This window comes from Bombus impatiens, unplaced genomic scaffold, assembly GCF_000188095.3.
Source record: "Bombus impatiens unplaced genomic scaffold, BIMP_2.2 scf_0033, whole genome shotgun sequence".
Classification (NCBI taxonomy): Eukaryota; Metazoa; Arthropoda; class Insecta; order Hymenoptera; family Apidae; genus Bombus; species Bombus impatiens.
Window position 1 is genome coordinate 1,109,423 of NT_176452.1, and position 25,287 is coordinate 1,134,709.

At 40.2% G+C, this 25,287-nt stretch overlaps 1 protein-coding gene across 2 annotated transcripts in view; it reads left to right on the plus strand.

Moving 5' to 3' along the window:
* Nucleotides 1–25,287, plus strand: part of LOC100741370 (zinc finger homeobox protein 3) — a 246,712-nt gene that overhangs the window by 72,526 nt on the left and 148,899 nt on the right. For both annotated transcript variants that reach the window (XM_033321904.1, XM_033321907.1), the window contains exon 3: nt 381–465. The gene's annotated coding sequence lies outside the window, so the exon portion shown is untranslated. The remainder of the gene's footprint in view (nt 1–380; nt 466–25,287) is intronic.

Genomic DNA, 25,287 nt, shown 5'->3' on the forward strand with positions numbered 1-25,287 from the left:
TGTTTAAGTCGGACCAAAAGGCAATTCGAAGGCAGCTATATGTTTGATTAGGTGGTTCACGCTTTCCACTAGGATCTCGACGTTCGATGATTCGCTTTGATGGGGTAGAATGACTTGCGGGTAACTGTCGAGTGTGAATACGTTTAGATCAAAAGTTTAAATAGAATTTGTAAACGTGAGACGAAAGTTTGGTGATGTTTGTGATAGTGTAACTGCTTGAAGGATTGAAAGGAAAAAAATTTGATCGGAATTAGAAGGATGTATATAAAAATACACGTTGATCCGAATGTGCTGAAAATATATTTCTATCGCATTTTGTTTTAAATATTTCTTACGAGTGTGTAAAGACTATCACAAGAACGATACTGTTTTCCTTGTAGGTGGAAGCGTTAGTGGGATATTAAGGCTGCTTTCGATTCTTAAATGGAAGGCTTACAGGGCGAGTTGAACGATCTACAACACAAGGTACGTACCTAAATCAAGATATTCTAATCTTAATCTCCTATCGCCGCGTATTCCTATAAAATAATTTTCAATCTTCGTTCACGCTAAGTATCTCGAAATGTACTTATGTAAATGCGTGATTCGAAGAGTCGTTGTACGAATCGAAGGGTTCGACATGAATCAAGATCGAAAACCGTTTAAAACCGTGGCCGTTACGCGTATCGAAGGAATCGAACGTCTCGTCGTAGCACGTTCCCGACAAAGGCAGCCACGGGGCTTTCATGCGTGCCAAGGACCTTCCGTATGCAAATTTCACTCCTAGATCCATAGCAGCACGCGACCCGCCGCTGCCTCGAATTCACATTCAAATTTCCCGCTGCGAGGCCGCAGCGCGTTTTTTGCATCCTTAATTTCCACGTGAAGCGTGCACTTGTTACTCTCCAAAGGGTAGAAACGGGGAAGGAAAGAGAGAAAGAAAGGAATACCTGACTGGCAAGGAAGTAAGGGATTTTTCAGTCTGTTAATGACGATAGAGCAGTCACTCTACGCATCGTTGTTGATTTTCATTCATCGATAATCTACTAGCCAGCAGAAATTTTACCTGAACGATTCGTCGAAGGAGTGAGGGAAAAGTTATAGGTGTTAGAATATGTACGTTAGAATTGAATCTGTAAAGGAGAAGGAGGGGGGCAAATAACGATGATTAACGTTTTAGGCGATATTTGAATTTTAAACATTTATTTTCGAAAGGAAAATTGTTTTTTTTATTTTAGCTATTTTTTATTCGAGTAGATGGTAATAGAATAAATGGAGCATTCTAGTAGACATATGGAATTTACGAATTTAAAGTTTGCAAGAATGTCATAAACCGAAGATTTCAATAGACATATTATAGCCTGTCGCTGTTTAAATACTTGTAAAATTCTATTCAGATATATAATGCATCCCTGTAGAAGACACTGCTACTGTAGAACTTTCGTTCATACGTACTTCAACAAGTATTACACAGATATATAATATATTATGTTCACACAAGCATCTGTGAAAAGATATTTGCTATTTCCTCCTAGTTTCCTCTCAAAGTCATTGAAACATCTTCGTACAACGAAAGTATTTATAAGTATTTGTCTTAACCGTCTTACTAAAAGCATTCGTAGCTTCTTAAATCTACGTCTTCCACGCCTTTTTGCTACCGGTTCTGTCTACGTCCAGCAGATCGCATACGATCATCAAGAAGCATGGGAATAAATTCAAGGGGTGATCTCGACAGCATCCCCCCTCAAGCAACCAACAGCAGTTGGAAATCCTCGTTTCTGCTTCCTCGATATAACGAACGGACTATCCGTCTCGGTATTAGTATGCATTCTTGTGAGAGTCAAGCCGGGCCGCAGCTCTGTTTCACCCGAGATTCCCACACCTATGACGATCCGTGCCCTTAATTCCCGGCATTGTCGCCCAGCTGGTCCAGACAGATACACCGAACGAAAAGAGAGCGGAGAGATATACGCGGAGAAGTTGTCACTTTTTCGATTCTTAGGCCAGGTTGACGGTAGGAGAGGGGAGAGGCGGATGAATGCGCGTGGATCGGTTCGTCAGGTCTGCTTACTCCAGGTGAACAGAGGTGTGCTCCAGGGTCCTGAAAGCGAAGGGGCTGCTTCCCTTTTGAGACAATAATAGAAACAGTGGTAGCACCCTTGCCGCGACCCAAATACCTTAAAATACATGATACACGACGAGCCTCTGCTCTATTTCTTCCATTTCCCTCCCTTCGTCCCTTTTGCTCTTATTCTCTGCCTGTTAGTTTGCTAGATTTCTTTCTCTCCTTTTCCCTCCGCCTCGGCTCAACGATACAATTAAAGTACGTTGCGGTCTTTAAAGCTCGAACCATCCCCCTCTTTCACCTCTCCGATCCCTTTTCTTTAGGTGTTGTTCGTTTGTCGTTCGATTTATGTCAGCGAAAGGGGTGAAAGATGAAATCTAGCAGCAGCGTACCCGAATTCTCTACCTGTTCCACCGGGTCTCGATTATTTCTTTCTCCGTTATTATCCTCTTTTTCTTTTCTCTTTTACTCGTTACACCGCGTCTGATCCTCGCTGATCAGCCAATCGATCGAGTCTCTTTATTCCACCGGCATAACCGAATCTTCATCACCCTTCGATTCATCGTTTCCGTGGGGTTCGAACGAAACGCTTCCATGTAGATTCTTTGATTTGTGGGATCGGTTAGTCGTTGCCCCACGGCAAGCATAATTCCGTTTGATTATCGTGAATACGTGGCACCCGAATTGAGGTCGAGTGGGCTGGAAATCGTCCCCTCCTCTGTGTCCTAACATCGGTTACCTATTTAGCGGGTTCGATTCCGATGGATCGAGTTTCTGTCTTTTGTGACAAATTTCGAATTAGCGTAACGATTTTTGTTTCGCAAGTAGAACATGCGGTTAGTAGTTTCCTTTTTCCTTGAAGAATCAGAACTATTAATCTAGTAATTTTAGTCATTTTGTATTTAACGTGGATGCCAATCAGTGCGGTCTTACCGCATCGTTTAAAGATTTTTACTTTTCCCTTTAGATTATAGGTCGTGGACAAATTTTAGAAGTTAATACATATATTATTTTAGCTTTCGCAATGAAAATAAATTGCGTTGATGATTCTCTGGCTAACAAACATTGTTACACCGAACAACTTGTTTCGAAACTTCCAAAGAAAAACTAAGTTCGGTTGTGTTGTATAGCATCAAGGCGTTTTGGCTAGCGGAAAATGAAATATTGCTACTGTTATGCAGCGATTATTTAAAATTATAGCTCATTGTGTAGTAATGTATTACACTGGTCTCTCTAGCAACTGTCACCGTCTCTAACTAAAATAGCATTTCGAATAAACCGTGATTCCTTTCTTTATTTTATCAAAAGCGAAACAAATTTTTCCATTCAGGCACTAATCTTTTTTCTTTAATCGACCAATCGTTGATTTAGATTATTCCATGGGATTAATCACTATTAATTAAAATCGCTACAAATGGACTTTCGTCGTTTTATAAAATATCGATATATATATAATATACATAGCTTGTTTTTCTTTTCCACTATTCAAGTGCTACGTTATACTTTATCGAAATCTAAACCATCTGTTTAGAACGTTCTAGATAAATGGATTCCTTTATAAATAAAATATAGCTTGCATTTGTTTCAAGGCGTAAATTCGTGCAGCTCTACTTATTCTTGGCCACCTAACAGTAGTAAGGTTAATGCATTCGTTATTTCTGACGCAGCCTCGAAAGCCCTCGTTCCAGAACTCGTGGGAAAAGGCAGTCGCGCGCGCCAATCGAAGCGGTGCACATTTTTCGCCACATTCCTCCATAATTCATTTTCGCTCTTCTGTTGGCCTCCCTCCACGTTCATTCTTCGAGCGCGACACGCTCGATTCGCGTTTATTCATTCGAATTCCAGGCAGTTCGCGAGTCTTTACAAGCGACGCGAACTCCTCGCGCTTCGCGTACCTGCCTAAATCGAATTCTATATCTATAAATCACGTGAAAATATACCACGCCCATCAATTCCACTGCGGATTCGTACCGTGACTCGTACTCTGGTGAATTTTGGAACTTTTCCTTCGTACATTCGCGGCTGATTGAATTTTTGTTATCTCCGATGCTGAATAATAATTTATTTTTGTACAAAACATAGCTCTAAAATTTTACAAATTTCTCTACCTTACGAAGTGTTATAAAATCTTCTTTTAAGGTTCGCCTTATAATTTTATACCTCTGATCGATGAAATTTTTTTATTAAAGGAAAAGAGGTTACGGATCTGTGTCAATCTTTTATTTTCGAAAGGATTAAAATAATTTTATGGACGTTTTGTGTGTGTGTGTGGGTTTTATTTTTTCAAGTTATTTTTATAACGAGGATAGAGTGAACAATTAAACTGGGTCGTTTATTGACTAGAAAGCTATTCAGAATTAATTTTAATCAGACCGATTTTAATTCCAAGAAATACGTGAGCTATGATGGATTGAAAGAGAAAAGATAAATTGGATTAAAATGCATGCTTGAGACTAAAAATTGCTAAATCGATAGGATTTATTCCAGAATTAGAATTCTTACTTAGGGTGATAAATTAATTTACACGACGGTTGTCTAATTTATCTTAACTATATTCCCAGATAAGACTAGAATTGAGATTCATGAAGGACTTTGATTGTTCCTGAAAAAATTGACTTCCAAGTTTTATGCTTAACCTCGCTTCGTACTGTTAATGACGAGGAAGGTAATGAATTATATCTCAGAATATGCAGCATGAGAAAAATGCACAAAATTTGCATATTTTTAAATAAAAAGTTATAAAAACCAGCGTATCAATACGTAATCTCAGAAAGTGCACATACATTTGCTTTCATTTCAATTCATTAACCATGTTAATAAGCATACTAATAAAGTAATAACCGAATGAAATGAGGTTTAGAAAAAATAGTCACATGCAATTTTTAAGTTATATGATCTTGTAATACGCAATCTGAATCTTTAATTACGCAAAAATTACTCAGGCAACATTAGTAGTCAGTTTTGCAATAAATAATTTTAATTACCGCGATCTAGTAAAGAATTTTAGAAGATTTGAGATTTGATCAATTGCAAAAACATTTTCACAAACAGATATATCATTAAACGCAAGAGTCGTATTACATCGGATAAATTGTTAAAGTTCAATGATTTCATAAACGAAATTACCAAGTAACCCGAGATCTAAGTTAATACAAAAATTGCAGACGCCTGTGATTCAAATCTTCGCTTCATACTTCGGAGATCCAATTGTAAGTGTAATTCCCAATTCTTTCGTCTTTTGAATCGCCTTTCCTTCCAAGAAAAAATTCGTCCAAATCTTCTGATCCATTTAAATCGTCTTTCATCTACTCCTTCCACTAACTCGACAACACTTACGCTCGTGTTTGTCATAGTACGAATTCACATGGCGGAAATATTCGCGTGACTTTTCTGCCAGCGTGCCGTCGTTATGGCCATTATTACGGTTACCATTATCGCGAGTATGATCGGCAACAAGAGAGAAAAACTAATCACATTAGGGGCGATACCGCGATCGAGATTCATCGGTTAATTCGCCGCCAAATCGATCCGTCGTGCGGTAAATTTTCACGTTTATCGCTTGTAATTTCGCGCGCACGCAACTGATCGACGATTCCTCTGGACACGCATCAATGCCTCGTTCCCATCGTGGTTGATCGTCGATTCAAATTCGAGCCTATTCCACGTAGAGAAGAATCGAACGATCCTTTTGCGAGACACAAGAAGAGAGAGCGCAGGCCTGCCTATGGATTCTTCGAAATTAATGAACCGCGAGATTCGAGGCTATTTACGAACAGAGAACGAGTATTGCTACCTACTCCAGCAGAGCGAGGCTAATTGTTCGCGAAAATAAACCGTAATTTTATTTAGATGACGATAATGGGCTGTTCTTGCTTCTTTCTTTCCTTGGTTTTGGGTTTAGGTACGATGCTTGAATATTGTTAGGTATCTGGTAGCTATTATTCGGAAAAAATATTTTTCAATTCTATCTCTAGTATACGTATAGAATTTTTGGTATAAAGCAGATATATTTGTCAGAAGTATATTCGAAATATTTATTCTTAATTTTACTAAGTTGCTGGTTCTGTGTTCGAAGAATATGTTATAATATTGAATTGTCGTTTTATCTAAATTTTTAGAAATTTCGCTGTAAAAAGTATCATTTTACTGTTTAGATTTATAGAAACAATTTCACCCTTTATACTGTGAAGTGCAAAATCCCCTAATTCACAACTAAATTTGTGTCGGAAACATATCGATTATATATACTACCCGATCATAAATGTCCAAACAGATTTATAATAGCAGCATATAAATATTGCTAATATATGTACATAAACTAACGACAAGTTAATGATCTATGGTAGTGCTCGTCAACTTGTATAACCGACAGATTATACATGCAAATTATCTATTAAAAAGTTGAATAATTGTATATTAAAATTAACGACGTTATGTATCCTTAATGTATATTCATTGCTTCCAAATATGTTATTAAATGTACTCTACTTAGGAATATTTAATTCTAATCTGCGTTTAATGTTGATCTCTATCGGGTAGATCGCAGAATTTAAAAAGAAACAAAGTATTTTGATTTTGAACTATAATTTTAATAACTTAACTGAAGCTGTTGTGAATCACCTACGATCAAAGCGTATCAAGTGACGATTAATTCACATCGTATCGAAACTTAAAAAGGCCGAATATGTGTAAGTACTTGAACACTTAAAAATCGACTGTATGTAAAGTAACAAAAGTTTAAAATATATAAAAATATATAAAACATTCAGAGCGAAAAACACGTCGTAATATCGTATTTAATAAGAGAAACAAATTTCCATTTAGGTTTCATTTTCTTTTCTTAAAAAAATATGAATTTGCGTGAACGTCTCCTGTCTACTATTATCCAACCTGTCACTGTATGTACAGGCCGACATACCACGCGTTACAAGTCTACTCTAACTAATTCACATTCTTCTCGATAAAGTGTCACCGTGCCAAGATCAAACCGCGAACCATGATACACCATTCGAACCGCGGTTTATACTCAGATACGGATCTCCGAGCGCGTTAGATCAGTATCGCTTAAACGATCGTAGGACGTGGTGTAGGTATCTCGTGTGGCTCGCGGACGTCGGGCGATTTTTCTAGGTGTAGCTTCCTGTGCCTGACGTCACAATTAGCCTGATTATAATTACGGATAGAGAAAGACAGGCTGACCCCGAACGTACGAGAAACGAGAAACACGCACAGATACGATCCACCGGAGCTAGGAACGAGACAGGAACGAGAAAGAAAGAGACGACGAACAAGAATAGCAAACGTGAGAGAACGAGAAGGCAAACGTGGAATGCGCAAAGGAGAGAAGGGGAGACACGTATTAACGGTGTGGCGAACGACGGTCGAGCTGACAAGCGAGATAATTAGGCGGGACGAGACAGGACGTGCGCATTAATTAATTAGCCCAATCTAAGTCCACTTCGCTTATTGTGCGCGCCCGTGCACGAACTGGACGCGACCTCAAAACCTATCCGCGCCGATTTCCAGAGACACGAACCGAGCAACGGACGTGTGTTGCGTCTATGATTCTACGCGTGTTCCTCGACCGATCGCGCGCAATGACGCAGGTTTAATTAATTCGCGCGAGCGCGGGGGTCCACGGAATGGACCGCGTCGCGTTCCTCACCGATTTCGTTCCGCGTTAATCAAGCTGAATTTTCGTTCGTTAATTCGAGCCGGATGTCCCGTTTATTTCTGCGCCTCCCTTTCTTCTCCAATTCGTCCCGTTTGATCGTCGTCTTCTTTTCTTTCCGTCTGTTTCGTGGGTGCAACTTTGTAAAATATGTCTTTGGTTCTTCTCGTTCTTCGTTCTCTTATTCTCGAACCATTGCGATTCGAATCGTCCGACATCGATGCGAGACGTTCTAGCGCGACTGGTTTCTCGACTGGATTTCCATGTGCGGGGGAAGCAAACGTGGTTTTCAAAGATTATAAATACGTCTTCCGATTGGTAATTTTTTTAACGAGCGCTCGGCTGTTCGCGTGAATGTATACCCGTTATGTTTATACGTTCGTTGTTATTTGGTTTGTCGTTTTAGAACACTCCTATCGTCCGAACGTTCAGAAGTATGGCGTTGTCTTTCCTGTAATCGCGATCAACTGCAGTAACCCATTAATTAGTAACGTTCTACGCAACGTTCCATTTGCGGTTCTTCCCAGTTAATTAACGTTATCGAATTACGTTTCTTCGCGGTGTGGTTGTGAAAGAGAATTTCAAGGATTCCTTAAGACTAACAGAGCATGTTTTTATTAGCGAAAACTTAACAAATCTCTAGACTTTGTGCACGACCACGTAAAAAGCGCACAATTTTCTCATACCCGGTCTCCTTCCTTTATTATCGTCATTCGAAGTCACGCCTCTTTTCGCCGAACCTAGGCCTCGCTTCACGAGCGGCCATTCTTCCGCTGAATTACAGCGAATATCGATTCCAATGTGACCGGAAGATAATTATGAAACGACTTCTTACATGCGAGGTAATTACGAACACTTCAGGAGCACCGCATTGCGGTGTGCAACTCGTAGTAACAATCAACCAACCGGTGTCTCCGGCTGATATTTCTAAACGGTTCTGTCCGGCATATCTCTACGTTCCCTTGGAAAATAATTAATTTATGCTAACGAATGAGAAGCGTAACGGCTGGCGCTCTTAAATTCGCGCCATTGAGCGGCCAAGTATCCGTAAGTCCCTCCGCTAAGCGTCTATCTTTCTCCCTTCGTCTCCTCTCCCTTCCCCGAGTCCCTGTTTCCTCTCGCTCGACTGGTTTCCGTCGAACTGTTCGAAACTGGTTGCAGCCCGACAGGACGTGGCCGTCCGCCTCCCTCCGGGAAACGAGGAAGAGGGATGCGAGGACCGGCCGACATCCTCCAGGATCTCCTCTATCTTCATAATTAATTTCATTCGCGCGAATTAAACCGTGTCCCATCGGTTTCTGCTTTCGCAGAGCTTCGAAGGCTAGCCGGTTCGTTTCCTTCGAGATTTTGTATTGAGGAAATTATTTTGATGTATTTTCTACCGTTTTATAGCAAACATGAAATGTACATGTTCGGGTTGGGTCGAATAATGCGAAAGTATTATCGATATAGAATTAAAATGCGGTGTAGAAGACTTGCAATATGATATTAAAATTCCATGCAGAAAAATTGCGATATAGGAAAATTGCAACGTATAGTTAAATTACAGCATAGAAAAGTTGAAACATAGAATTATACAATTCAGGAAAATGCTAACGTAGAATTAAAATTCAATATAGAAAAATTATAATGTAGGATTTCGATCTAGAAGGTATTATATTATAATTTATCCAATTAACTGCTAATGTTCACTTTATTTTCTCGAAAGAATCGAACGTTCCACAAAAACCTTGTCATCGAAACACGACTCGTAACTCATAACTCTCGGTTGGTTCTAACAACGAGCAGCCTCAATATTTTTCAAACAGCGAAACACCGAAGAGGAACGAACGAGTTGTTCGCCTTTGTGTCTCTCGTGTTTCGTTTCATTACTCTCGTCACTGGCTACGAAAAAACATTCGCCGAGGCCCGAAAGGATTGACCAGCGGGCGACGCACAATTAATCAACCGTGAGTCGTTTAAAATTCGCTTAAGCGTCGCTCGTCACCCGAGAACCGGTGGCGAGGTGAACGAATAAGAAATTCGCTGGGGGAAGGAAGAAGAAAAAAAAAACGTTTGAAAGGATCCGTACCAGCGACAATGCACCGGTTAAGGTAACAATTTCGAATATTTTAGTGGCTTTCCGGGAGAACGAGCGCGCTGCATTCGTCCCCCGGCGGCCATTTTCGCTTAATCTCTTTTCTCGGGAAAATTAAGTCGAATTCAGGCGCAGTCTTTCGAACATAACTCAGTAACAATGCGTTGGTGCGAGTACGGTCTATTCTGATGAGCAGCCTTCTCTTTCTCTCGTTCCATCCCTCGAAGAGAAAGAATCTCGTCGAACCACCCTCCCTTACCTGTATCATGAAAGGGACACGTTCGATGTGGTACTTCTTTCTTTCCACGAAAAGGAGCTGCTTACGTTTAACTGGAAGTTGAAATAAAATTTTGGAAGGGAAATGGCGCGAATCTCGATGTTCTCGGGATGTTTCTGATGGTTTTAATTGAAGAAAGCGATAGGATAAGCAGCATGTTCGTTCGATGGAAGTCTTGACTTTTGCAAGCTTGGAATTTTGATCAAGCCATTAAACAACGCCAGTGAGTTGATCTATAAATTCTCGTATCGACGAGCTTCCTGAAAAACCGTCTATAGAACAAAATGGTAAATCGTGTAAATTGCCACAGAAGTTTTAATTTCAATCTTTTTTTTTTTTTTTTTTTTTTTTTCAGTTGCCCCTGAATTAATAATTGCAGCGGTATCTAAAGAACTTCGTTCTTTCTGTATTTATGAACTAAATAAAAATTTCATAATAATTCAATTATCTGTCTATAAAATACGATGCATGTCTATATACGGTATTTACCATAGACCTATAAGACCTCAATTATTTTCTTTCTGCGATGTGTAAAGAAGATTGAATAGTTTCTGGTAAGTTCTAATAATTGCAGCGGTATCTAAAGAACTTCGTTCTTTCTGTATTTATGAACTAAATAAAAATTTCATAATAATTCAATTATCTGTCTATAAAATACGATGCATGTCTATATACGGTATTTACCATAGACCTATAAGACCTCAATTATTTTCTTTCTGCGATGTGTAAAGAAGATTGAATAGTTTCTGGTAAGTTCATGAAGAGAAGCTTTTAATGAGTTGATACTCTGTTGAGGGTTGTTATTACTTTTAATAATACCGTGTAAAGTTTATCGGAACAATGTTGGGCGAGTCCTAATTCGTAACGGAAAGTTAGGATATAAATAGCAGTTTTGCACTTAATAAGCCAGTAAACTAGAGAGAAAGGAAAGAATATTTGTTCGGTACACGTGGTATTCTACCGTGGTCGTAATAATTTTTTAATGGCTGGATAAAGGTTCGCTGTAATTAACGTCAGTAAGAAGAAAGGACACTCTTAATTAAATATAGCGATACCTATCACAGTAGCGTGCCGTACAAGTCAGTAATTTAATCAAGCTGTTGTACAAAGTTAAAGCAACGGCCACGTACGAAGATAGACGTGTTTCTTATCGAAAAGGATGAATATAGTGTTTCCACTATCGCGTGGATGAACATTAAATCTATCGAGCATCTAATTGTGTAATTATTCGCTGCTTCGTCTAAAATTAAACGATTAAACTTTGATCTTACATACATCATAAAGTACGTATGTTATAGTAAGCGTGTAAAGCTTGTAGATATATCGTGAGCGGAATTAATTTATCTTATCTTTTACTGATAAAGGAGTAAAGAAGACTCTTACACCTTTGAATATTGTACCTATAATATTCTATATTTGATGAAATAAGCTCATTCTCTTATTAAATATCCAAAGTACATTCTGTTTAAAAAAAAATGTGCTTTTGGCAGAATAACTTCAAAGGATAAATAAATATGCAATCCGCAATAAAATAAGGCGAATAAAAATATTTAAATTTTAAAAAGTTCGGTTCTAACGATAATCATAGATATTCGACATAAAGATATGAGACATCGATGGTACTAACCACGACTAGAAGTATCTTGAACCAGGAAAGAATTCGACGAAGGGTGACTAAAGGTAAAGAGTAAACGAGCAGATCGAAGGTCGGTAAATCACTCGAAATCATCCCTCCCTTTATCGTGCACGAAATTTCCAGTGTGCATCCGGGATGAACGAGTGACAGGGGTAGGTGGGCGGGAACGAAGGAATTTTATAACGAATAAAATTTTAAGCGTCTTATAAAACCTGGCGAGTGTGCAGTAGCAGTCTGTAATATGGCTCGTATATCCGTTACCCGTACCTTGACTCGTGTATATAAAGTCTCTCCCCGATTTTCTCGCTCCTCTTTCGCTCGCCCTCTCGCAACCCCTTTCAACTAGCCACTTCTCGAATTTTCATACGTCATGTTATACGCCTCGTTCTTTTCCATCGTCGCAGATATCATTTTTTAGCAAGAAGCCTTTTTTGCAGCACTGATTTTATGATCAACGAGAAGTGCGCTAACTCGATTCTGGAATACAGGATGATTCATAAAATTTTGGACGAAACAAAGTTCTTATAAAAGTGAAAATTTGCGATCGATAAAGATTATGGGGTTGTATTTAATCGTAGAAAGCGTTTTAAACAGAAAAGTTTAACAGTGTTTTGTATAATAATGAGCTATATATGCAATAAATATTATATAGCTGATACAAGATATATCAGATGTTTCATATTTCTACCATTTCTATTTTGTTTCAATACTTTGTGTATTTTAACTAGTTAAATTATCATCATAATTGTTATATTCGATACAGTTTCAATGATAAAGTAATTCATTGACAAACACGAATTATATACAATATTTCAATATTTTTATTTCGAAGATAACTATATTTTAACACGTAGCAACTATGTAGATTATAACTTAACGAGTCTGTTATTATTAATCTCATGAATCAATTCAAAGATCGCGAGGCTAAAAATATTCGCCAATAAAGGGGAACCGCATGAGAAATTTCAAATAATCGAGGAGCTTGTGTTCCGTGTAACGAGAAACGGAAGAATTCTCTCTAGTAATATAATATTAAACTATGTGGTAGCAACTTTGTACGATACGTGACGACGTAAAATGATAATGTCTGGAAACGCGTCGTAATCGATCGAGCGTTATTAAGAATAAACGTAGAACGCGATGAAAGAGAGGGAGGGGAGTGCTGTGAATGAGAGAGTACGAGAGAGAGAGAGATCAGAGGAAGCATGGTATAATGGCATAAACCGGTCAACGAGTCAACATCACGCGGCTGCAACCGTGGGTGAGACGTGGAATATAAATCAAAACATTCGGACGTTTGAAAAAATCGAAGAACGCAACGTTAAACAAAAGGGTTGCTTCGCTCTTTTTAAATTGCGTTATACGTCAAAGAAGAAAATATAAGAGATTACACTTACATAGAAAATTTGTACAGCGAAATTTGTAGTAAAGTACATTCGTGTATGAATATTTTACTAATCTCGACTCAGAATAGTAGTAACGTAAGCGATGTATCTTCTCTAACAATGTTACATTTATATTTCATTTAACATAAGAGTATCATTAAATCGTCGATTAACTTTCTTACTTCCTATGCTAAAAGACAAGCCTCGTTAACGAAGAGACTAACAAACGTATCCTTACAATCGCGCTATATACATATTTCAAATCTCCAATTTTGCCATTACGTTAATTACAAAACAACCGACATAATGCCAAGAACTCGTTTTATCGAAAAGTGGTTGCTCTAATTCCACGTCGAAAACGCGAGCTATTTTCCCTTCGTTCGGTGGCAACCTCCATCAACTTTTCATAGGAGCTTCTCATCAATTTTGCCTCGACTATGTCGTAACGATCGAGAGAAAAACAACGCAGAAGAATCAACAACAATGAAACAAAAAGAGCATGAGGGGAAGAAGAGAAAATAAAAAGGAAGCACTGTCTATGAGTAAAGCGTCCAAGCGTCTAATAACGTGGCGGACGTAGTGGCCGGCACACCGGTAAACACTATAATTACATCGTGTAGGAATCAGCACGGCATCGAGTGGCTTACGTTCCCCGCTCTTTTTGATTCCGTATTACCATAAATTATTAAATCCGTGACAAGGGTTACGCTAACGCTGAATAATATTCCGGCGTTGCGCGTTATATACACGAGGCCTTTACATTGGACATACGACGAGGCCTCTGTTGCGCCCGGTTAAGCGCTAATATGAATACACATGTAGCTACGGTGCTGCCCTTAGGGCGACCGCACCTTTCGTCCCTCGCTGCACCACGTCGCGTCCGTATCGCGTCGCGGTTACACTGAAATTAAGGGGCTTATGTATTCGGACTTACGCATGTAAAAGCGATTTAACGATATTTAGGAACGTCGGACCAACCTTTAATTGACCAGCCGGTTATCGTTTCCCTCGAACGCCGGCCCATTTCGCGAAAAACGTCCATGCATCGCTCCAAGTTGTGTTTTAACCTCTTGCACTCGGACCTTTCTCGAGGATATATGAAAAACGCAAGTAAGACCATTTTTCGATGCAGAGAGATTCGAAGCTTTGTTGTAAAATATTCATATATATTTTTTACTATCTTCTATACATAGATAAACGAATATCTTAATCGTATTGTCATTTTAATCGAGCTACTGCGTTTACTAATTGCCTTATAGTAATTAATAAGGTGATTTTTTCAATGCAGAAGTCACCTCTTATTTCCTTCGTTGTATCGACTTGTTTTGTTATTCCAGTATCGGACTATTCAATCTTCGTAGAGTAATTTCATCTTTCTACAATCTACATGTCTAGTGAATCTGTCTTTTAAAGTCTAATTTAAAGACGAAACTCAGTGTACCTGAATTAAAATGCCATCAAATTCATTTCTACACACAAACAAATCATCGGACAAATATAACTCACGCTTCTTTCGTCCGATCGTGATATTCCGGTTTGATTATCGCAATTCGAGCGCACGTAGACGCACATGTATATGAGACGTGTTCGCTTATTGAGTACATGGTGATGAACGACAGAGAGAAGTGGCGTGAAAATGAATAGAGAGCCGGAGTATTCGTTAATCTGCGAAAAGACGATAAGAATGACGGAATGTTTGCTCGCGTCGATTTTTGAACGTGGCTTTCGCTCTGATAAACGTATAGGAACAAACGGAGATACGTGATGTTTGGTGAATAGGGGAGATCTTGTTAAGGTTAATGAACGATGCGAAGACTAATCACGACATCGATATTACTGAGCTGCTACCGATCACAGGTGTTTCGTGATTGTCTGAATTTTGAGAGAAAATAGTTTTATAGGGTTTTAAGAGATGCGTTACAAGGATCTGTTTCAAAATTTATTTTTCCCTCTGAACCTCCTTAAAGCTGATTATTATAATATAGCATAGTACAAATATCTCTAGTGATACGTATATAAACTCGAGTTTCCTTTAATAAATTATTCACTAACACATTAAACGTGACAATACCACTGTAAGAACTTCCTGAAACCTCGTACAACTTTCAACGATCGCAAAGATGACTTAACTCTTTCCTTAAATATCTTCATTTCGTTTGGCGCTTCAAAATCTGCTGGTGAAAAAAGAAAATACGAAGGCCTACAGGCGAGAAATTGACAGAAAAAAAGAAGGACTGTTCGTCAAACGGGGAACGTACAATGTACACACAATCTTATTAATCTCGCGGCGTGACTCACCGTGGTGGCGAACGCGTGTATGCAAGCGTGTTTGTGTGCGGCGAAGCTGCCAGCGAAGAAAAGCTCGCGTCAGTGAATCGGTTACGAATCGTATACGGTGAATCCAGTCGATATCTCGGATGAAGATCGACGAACGAGCTTCGACGGCGGGTGTAATTAATTACCGAATGAGCATGAGGCCCGGGGATACCACCCGGCGGGAACTAGTCAGCATATACTCGTCATAATTCCCAGAAAACTCCCTTCCACCTTCCCTCTCCGATGAGTTTGAACTTTTGCTCCGATACTTGACACTTCCACAGCGTTCGCGTCACGCACTTAAATGCTAACCGATATCGCGCTTCGATTTTATTAATGATGCGTTAAAATCCTGACAGAACCGGTGTCCGTCGAAGCCGAATCCTCCAAGACGGATGATTGATAAGTTTGAAGGAATTTGAAGAAGTCCAACGATGTTTCGTCTGAAAAATTCGGGATGGAAATTGATGTATGGCTTCAGGCCTGGACATGTAGCTTTCTGTTCGTGTGATGGTTTTAATAAACATTTGAGTATGTGTGTTTTAGCAGTTTTAACACGTAATGACGGTAAAATGAGCTCTGTGATACTTTCGAAATTTTATATTTGTGGCAATATAGATAAATACTACATTTTCGTCGCAACGAAGTTACATTACGTTTTCCTGTATTATCAGGTTAACAATTTTTCAATTGACATTATTCGAATTATTATACACCTCGATTTATGAGCGCTTCATTACGTATTTATATATAAAAATATCTTTTAAAGAAACAAGATGACACACTGTCGATTTTCAATAAAACCAAATTATCTGGTTCAGGCAAGTCAATATCATTCGCTTCGTTACTTGAATATTTATTAAATTTAATATTACCGTTTAATATGTAATATTCCCTAATAAAATCAATGAATTTATCAAATAATATGCATATAAAATAGCTTGTGAAATAGCAAAAATAGCGCTTGTCTTTATTTCAAACGATTCCACCAATAATAAATTAAATTAATCAAAATGTACAATTCTAATAGAACATCGAATCCATATTGTTTCTTCAGATCGAATCACTACTACCTTTCTGTTACCATAAATATACTATTTTCCGCCGTAAAATCAAAAACACATCTCGTAGGAACGCACACACCTGCGAAGGAACACCTGCCACGAAATAATAGAAAGAAAAGATCCACTACAGACGATATGAAATTTAGGTGCCGGTTTAACGCTACGCATACACGTAAAATCTATAGAATGGAGAAAAGGAGAAACCACTGGTCGGGGATATTATAAAAGTGCCTTATGGTCCGATAAATTCCAGTCAGCCTACTGGAATCCCCGAAGATACGCTCGAAATCTGTGCTCGCTGGGTGGAATCACCCCCGTGGATGCGATCACATTATTTGCTTTGTGTATACTTAGCTTATCTGACGTATAATAGCGAACAAGGAAAGGTTTAAAATTGGTACGCTATGAATACTAGTAGAGAATGCACATAACGTGCAAAAATTTCGATTGCCTTAATTGCGTTCATAAGGTTTTTATACGAGAGAATTTTAATCTAAATGATACGGTAATAAGTAAGGGAAAAGAACTTTTTACTCGGTTTTGGATGTCAATATTATTATTCTATATATTCCGTAACAATCGCTGAAAAAAAATGTTCCAAACAACTGGAAGAAAAATATCATGAAATTAAATCACAATAAAAGGCAATGAAACAAAATGAGAGTTATTAAACGATAGAAAGAGACAAAGAAAGAAGCTATAGACCATGAAGGGAATAGTTTCTGGCTAGGGACGCTATCTACGTAGAGGGTTAATGTATGGAAATGCATTCGAAGCCCAGGATGACCGGTGTCATCTAGGTCGACAGGCTGTGACTTTTCGTCGGCCTAGTAAATCTGTCTCATCGCTGCACGAGATCATCTCACACTGAAACACTCGATGCACAGTCTGATTTCGTTGCGAACCGTGTGTCTCTTGCAGCGTTGATCTTTCCATTCGCGCCCTCTTTCAGCTTCGTGTCTTTCTTTCTCCGTCTGGCAAGCTTTTTCACGCGGAGGCCTCTCCACACACTCTGGAATCTTCCGGCCTTGAATACCTGGAAAAGTCCATTCAGAGAACGGAATGATTCCCCTTTGTGTGTCTCCAACGGTCGTCCTTAGGAGAGCGAGCGTGACTCCGGGCAGGTCACAGTCGCGCCTGGATTGCGAGGATTATTTGTCGAGATTATTTCGAGGGTGCGGTGAGAAGGCTGCGTCTTCTAGTTTCTGTTTCCCTTTCCTTTTTTTCTTTTTTGTCTCTCGTCTCTTTTTTATTTCTGGGATAGTTCTGGAGGGAGAGTTTCGAAAACGTCTTTTTCTTCGTTACATCTTATCGGAATTGTTTAAACGTCGAGGAATGTAAGAAAGGTGGAAACAGTTTGTGTTATGTGCTATTTATTGTTACGTGGATGTAAAGCGAACACCACAGAGTAGGTTTACGAGAAATTATCCTTTCTTTCTTTGTATGGCAATTTTTTAATTCAGTACGTTGTTGTACGTGTTACTAAAGTTATCTTATTTGATTTTGAAGTTGAACACGCGTTGTCTCATCCCCTTCGTAATTCTAAAAATGTTGCTTCTTACGATATTAAAATATCGAGGACACTGGAACGATGCTTCTGTTACGTAAAATTTATGGTAAAAAAGGAGTAACTGAGCAATAACTTAAGTCGACGGTGCTTTTATCATTTTGTAGGCTTTTATTCACGAAAATGATTAAGTATAATGTTACAATGAAGTAGCGAAGTTAAAATAGTTGTTCAAATCTCGGCCAAGCTGCACATAAGACTAATCTCGTGGTCTAATGCTTGCAGTTTTTATATGTTGCGTTTGTAAGTGTTGAGGGGCAAGGAGAGGATCCTGATTGCCCCACGTAATGGGGAAATGTAATGTTGGGCTATGTACAAAGGTCAGGTCAAAGCCTAACAGTTTGCTGTCAGATAGTATGGAATGACGTGGATTTGGGTATGGTCGTTATCACACTTCCCTCGATAATTGGATCTCTAATTTTTACAAAATTTCGTCAACTTGGGAGCTGTTAACTATGTGATATTAAAATATAATACCATTCTTTCGTCATAAGCTGAGACTGAAATCAGAAAAGAAAAATGTAAACATAATTATCGTATTCTCTTCCTGATTCTGTAACTTTGACAAAAAGCTAGAAAGCTTGTCAATAACAAAAGTCGAAAACTTAAACAGCGCATATAAACGTGATGCGTTTCCATGTAATACCCGCTTTAATATCGTAAATCAGCACGGAAAAGAATGCCACATTTATCGCAGCTTAAAGAAGCTCCTACCATAGCGCGCGACAGTTATACATCCTAAACCTTCGATTCTCAAAACCAACATTCCTGCCAGGCAGAACCAAGTATCTACAGCGAGCCATAAATCCCCCATCGTAAACCTCGAAATTAATCGTTCCACCTCTCGCGAACCTATCGTGCCCCAAACTCTGTCGTGAAACACGTTTTTCGAACTTCGGTAAACAGGCTGATCTTCAAAGCATCGCGGTTTCCACTCTTCGTCAAATAAAATATTTCCCTCGGCCGGCGACTATCTCTTATCGACTGTTTCCCCGGAGGAGGAATCGTCCGGTGTACTGGTGACCGATAAAACGTGGCTATCGCGAGCAAACTCGTCGTTGGTGCCTCGGGGAGCGTCCGTCGAGCTATCCACGCCTCTAATTATTTCTTCACCGGCTATCAGCCGGCGGTGATCTCGCAAGCCGTGGGTGCTTCACGCCTCGAAAAGCCGGGCAATCGGCGTGGCGCGATCTTCCTCTCGGGAGACAGGCCGAAACCGCGAGAGATGCGCGTCAGATCCGACGAAGACGACGACGGTCACCCGGCGGTCTTGTCATGGCGAAAGTGACAAGCCTTGTTTACACACCTGGTCGCGGTGTGCAAACGGTTCGTCGTAGTAATGCAGACTTCGCACGAGAACCATCAGAAGTGCACGCGTGCACGCGTTTCGTCTCTCGTCTACCTGGACCGTGAGTTCGAACGAAGATCAAAGGCGAGAGGAGGAGAGAGAATGGAAGAAGGATAGAGTGGTTAGAGAGGAGTGTAGAGAGACGGTAGACGGGAGGTTTTAGCGAGGAAAATATAAAACTATAAAGACAAGAACCTGGAGGATCGTGAGCCGGCAGAGGGAGATAGGTTCTTTACAGGCCAGTTGGTAGCACAGACAAGACAGCCGACATCCCCGCCCTTTCGCGGGCCAGATTTGTAACATTAGCCGGCAAAGCGGAGGGAAGAGATCTTCCTTTTCCTTCAACCGGCGTGTAAGATATGACGTGGCCGGCTGACCAGTATGTAGAAGGCGAGGAACACGGAGTTTACGTTGATAAGCTCGCGTTAAGCCTGATAACGGGTAATGGATAGGCTGCAGGACTCTCGTTTTCTTTCTTTACTCTGTAATTTTTCTTTTTGTATTGTTGAAAACGTGTAGAGAGGCGGGAATTATTGGAACGAACGAAGGAGATATTAGGTTTTTTTTTTGTATGGGGAAACGAAAAAAATCATTTTAAGGAAATGAATTGAAATCTATTCGAGGTTTTAGTATCTCGATTGAGATACGTTCCAAGTTTTTTTTTTTAGCTGTGGAAGAAAATTACAAGAGCGACCAAGCCGCGCTATTATCGATATTTACATGATAATGAGCAGAGTGTTTGAAGATGTTATCTTCTCTCAATAAACCATGTTTGTCTTTCCTTCCAGCGATAGGTTTTTTTTCTCAATGAAGAAAATTGTAAAATTATCTAGTGCTTCGGAATATTATTTAAAATATGAATTTTGATACGAATAAATTAGCTTCAACAAGGTAGAAACAACACTTATCTGAAACTATCTTACGTAGTTTACAAAATTTCCAAGAACTGCGTTACTAATTTACTTTCGTAAAATTTTTGATAAAAGATCTGAGACGAAGCTGATGAGACCTCGTTAGTTGGAACTCGACTTTGTGTAAAATATAGCCAAGGTCTCTAAAACGACGCAAAGAAGCGTCCGTAGTTTTTCGAGTATCCTCGAAAGGTTCGCTTTCTTGACTGAGAGGCTTCTAAAAGGAGCGTTCTAGCCTGTTTACTCGTGTCTAACTGCGTGTCGGCTACATGGAAACGTAGCAGCTGGTTATTAAATTATAGGTTTGCAAGTTCCCCAGTAAGAGGCCACGAGGTAAGGTTCACGATGCTTCAGTCAAAATCTACAAGTTTTGTGACGATTCGTTGTTAATTGGTCGGTTCGTACTTTACATTCGGATATTACATTTTCTAAATCTGAATCGCCAGCTGTAATTCCTAATTTATCCTTTAATCTCATTACACGGGACACCCTGTATATCGTAACCAATCCTATCTTATTCGAATCACGATTCACAGGGGAAGATCTCCAAAGAATGCCAATTGAAATTTTAATCAACCGGAGCAATATGACGATATATTTTGCATACGAATAGATTTTTACGTTTAGAAGTAACGTTTCTCATTAAATCGTCGCTGATAATTAATCTTCAATCCTTTGCTATAATTTGTAAAATAGCGTTAGTTCACAGTCTGCAATTACTGCGATAAAAAATCATCTGCTTTTTTCTTTTTTTCGAGCCTTACAACGGTAATGCGATCCAAACGACACAGTTACCTTTATACATCTCGTATAATATCCGACATATGAAATCAGTTTGAGTCAATTTCTTCTAACGAATGATCAGAGACGCTGTATCGAATGGATGCCAGTTAACCATCCAGCGAAAGGGTCTGTAGCAGCCGTTTTTCTCGAATCGACGAACTCGAATTCTTTTTAGAGTAGGCGTAACGTCGAGTCGAACGAACTGATCTGGCATGCACGCAACACGCGATCCCCTGTGTGCACGCGTGAAAAGAACGGTTCGAGGTTTCTCCGGGTAATAATGTTTGATCAGCCTATCGATCCTTCGCAGCGACGTGAAGCAGCAATGCATGCGCTACACGCTCGGGGGAATTGGCTTCAATCTAAACGAGCCGTGGCTACAGACACGGCCTAATCACTACAAGGATATTAGCTAATCTCGACCAATTAGACGTAATGGCTGGATTAAGACGGGTCGCACGCATGCTAAAATTGAATATTATATAATCCCTGCCAGAGTGCAGAGTGGCCGTGTTTCCCACGTACGTGCCACGAACTCGGACGTTGTTAGCTGTTTGCCTGTCGGCCTCTACCTACTGTCGCGTAATAGCGATTACGTATGTGTAAGACTCGAAGAAAATCGAATTCGCGATTTTCTATAACCGAAATGATTCGTAGATTTCATACCTTCTCGATGATTAGGTCACGCATTTGTGACTTTTGGAGTTTCGATCGTGGTATTAGTACGTTGCGAGTTGTCCTGTCAAATTTCATGAACATTTCAGTCCGCTATTTCAGAGCTGTCCTTAACGCGAATAGAGCAACTTTTCATTTTGTGTCTAATATTTAACGAAAGTCGTGTTACATCTCCAAAGTGAAAATAGTAAAGTAAAGTACGACGTAGTAAATTTAGGCAACAAGAATACTTAAATACATCGTCCCGATTTATTCTATAACAAGGTACAAGATCCAAAGATTTTTAATAATCGCATAGTTCTTCTACGTACAGCCCGTGAAACATAAAACGCACGAATCCATGTCCAGATCGAAACCAAATATCAGAGAACTCGGTATGACAAAAGCGGACACGGAGTACGCATAGAGTTCAACCATCCAGCGTTCACGGAATGGACAACAATGTAATAAAAAGACAATTGTAGGCGATAATTAGAGAGAGAGACGGTGAGACACGTGTGGACAGAGAGTTGCAAGTGCTGTCAGATGGAAGATAACACGCGAAAGCGCTAATTACGGTCGTAAAAATGTTTGTGCGAGCATTATGACGGCCCACCGTGAATAATTATCGGCCAGGACAATTATCATTGTTGAATTTTATTGGAAGACATCGAGGATTCCAGGAAGTTGACGGCGAATTTCAACAAAAACCCGACATGGAACGATGATGTGCGTCGTGGCGCGAGATCGTTTCCGGCAATCTTTATTAGATGTTCTCGAAACAGGCCTTGCGGTTCCTGCATGGTTTCCTTTCCTGCTTCTAATTCCACCAAACGAGATAAGAAAGAAATTTCATCGGATCGAACGCATCTGTGTTTGCCATGGGACGTTTTTCCAAAAGGGGTGGTGCCAGGTAAACGCTAAGGGCGCCATTATCGACTGTCTAGAAACGTATCTCACATTCCGAACGATAAGCATAATCTCGAAAGAGCTTGTTCTTAAGACGAACGAAAGGGCATGGCCGTCGATGGGTTGATTAGCGGGTTTGTCGTCGAAAGAGACAGAGAACGTGCGAAATTATCGAATAATCGACGCCCCACGGCGAATCGAAATCGACGATGGCGCGATTTCGTGTTTTTCCATCGTGCGGGGCGCCCCGGTGAACTATTTTTATTCCTCGCGCCATTTGAAAGGTAGCGAAGCAGAACGTTGTACACGCGCGATAAGATAAACGCAGCGTAATTTTTATAACGCGCGTTTATCTGACGGCAAGAAGTTTATGCCCTGTAAATGAATTGACTTCGGAAACACAGAACCATTAGAACGGCCTTTGCTCGGTCGCCGATGAAACTTTATTTCCGTTCCAATGTCAATTTATCAGAGTGCGAAGGTGTATTCATCCGATAAAGGGAATGGAGTTCGCACGCTATTTATGTCTCGAGTTTAATTGATTGTTGATAAAATTAGCGCGATTTCAGACGTCGATTTCTCTTTCTATGCCACAAAAGCGTGGTTACATTAGGAAAGAGCTTGATGTATTGATCGTATCGATATTGAAATTTAATCCTTCTAATCAAATCCAAATATTAGACCACGAAATTAAATGTAATTAACAGTTCTTTGAAACATTGACTAGTAGATTTTTCAGAAATTTCGGTTAACATTTCCAAATTTATTTCATCCTAGAGAAATATTACGACACTCCTTTACGATTCCCAATGCTGAATTTCCCGAAATGACCTAACTATCGACCCAACATCACATTCTAGAATTCACCCCATCGATCCAACAAACCAAAAGCACACGCTCACTAAGCTTTACACCTTTCAAAAAGCCTGACTAATCTCGTCAGATTTGATCACGGCCACTAATTCGCTGACCGATACACGGGTTCGAATAAACGGACGAGGCCATCGCTTACTGACCTCCGTCAAGCGATGCGCTCGGCGAAAGAAAAGAAAGCGGACACCAGAATCTCCGGCAGCCTCGAATTCCTCCAGGCTGATCCTGCCGTCCGACAGGATAGAAACATCTCTCATTCTCTCTGTTGGCATGGATGGTTTGTCGTTGGAGCGGCGACAAGCGTTCCCCAAACACAGAGGGACAAGGCCAGCCCCCGGGGGTGGAAGGCAACAAGTGACCACAAGCCAGACACACACGGCCATCAGCCTCGTTCTTGTTCGCTTCCCCACTGGTTCTTGTGGTCGTCGACCAGTCGGTAGTTCGTCGACGACAATCGATATATCGACCATCCGCGTCGAGGCAACGTTACGTCGTCATCGAGGTGCACGTGAATCGCCTGAACGTGCGTTCATGTGCGTGCGCCCGCTCGCACGCCTTCACAAGGAAGGGACGGGGAGAATCAGTGTCTTACGTGGGTTGTGGTAGGCCACGGACGTCCGTTCATCCGTCTTTCGTGCCCTTCGAGGACCAGCTACCGATGTTACCCTGAAAAACGACTGTTTTCTACTAACCGACCCACCTTAAATATAGATGAGCCACTTATTTGTTAAATCGATTAACTCCAGGAAACAAAAATTGGGAAAATTAATGAAATTATATAAGACAGACATAGAGCAAGTGTTTTGACACTAATATTCCTGAAATTTTAATCACTTTGGTATGCGAATGATTCGGATATCGAGTTCTAACGTCTAGCAAAGATTTCTACTGGGTCGACTGTTTGCTAGAATGATGTGCTTACATACGTACACTCTTATATGCTGTGTCTAATTAGATTTATCGATGGCGTCATTGAGACGTAGGGTAGTTGGAGTTTGGAGATAAAGTCGGTCGTCGATCGATTAGATAGAAAGTTGGAAATGGAATGAATACGTGGTAAATAGTTGGTTGAGAAGTAATTTTGACGATTGGATTGATTTTAATTGTTGGAAATTTTTCTCCTTATTTTACATCGGATTTCCAGGTTCGTGTTCTAACTTGGATTAACCTAAGTAAATCGAATTTATTCCGGTATTGCCATAGTTTCTTTCAGTTCATACGTAATCGAAACCAATTCGACAAGCTCCAATCGACAAATCATAGATAAACAAATTATCGTCAGTAAGCCATCGCAACAATGATTCACCCTACTAACCCTCGAACCAACCACCTCAGCGTCGAGGAAAACAGTCGAACACCCACGATATAGCCTCCTACTCGTCTCCGTCGCTCGACAAACAGTTTCCCGCGTAAATTTGCTAACGAATGAAAGCAAAGCTTCCAAATTACCCAGAAAATCCACAGAAAGCCCAGTATCTGATGGAATGCTGACGAAAATTCGATAAAGTAGACCAAGAAAGGGATGTGACAGGGTGACCGAAGGAAAACACGAAAACCACTGTTATTTCTTTGAGATTTTATACGGCGGCGTCCCGATATGGCAATGTTTTAGCGTATTGATCCGTTGGGGTTTAGTTGAGCCATGGCAAAAGTGGCGGGGATAGTTGCCACGATAGGGGCGAAGGGCGTCCGGCGGGGAGTAAAAACTGGACGGCGGCACTTACCCGCTCATAATCACCCCCCGAGCCACTCGAGCCACCACCTTCGACGCC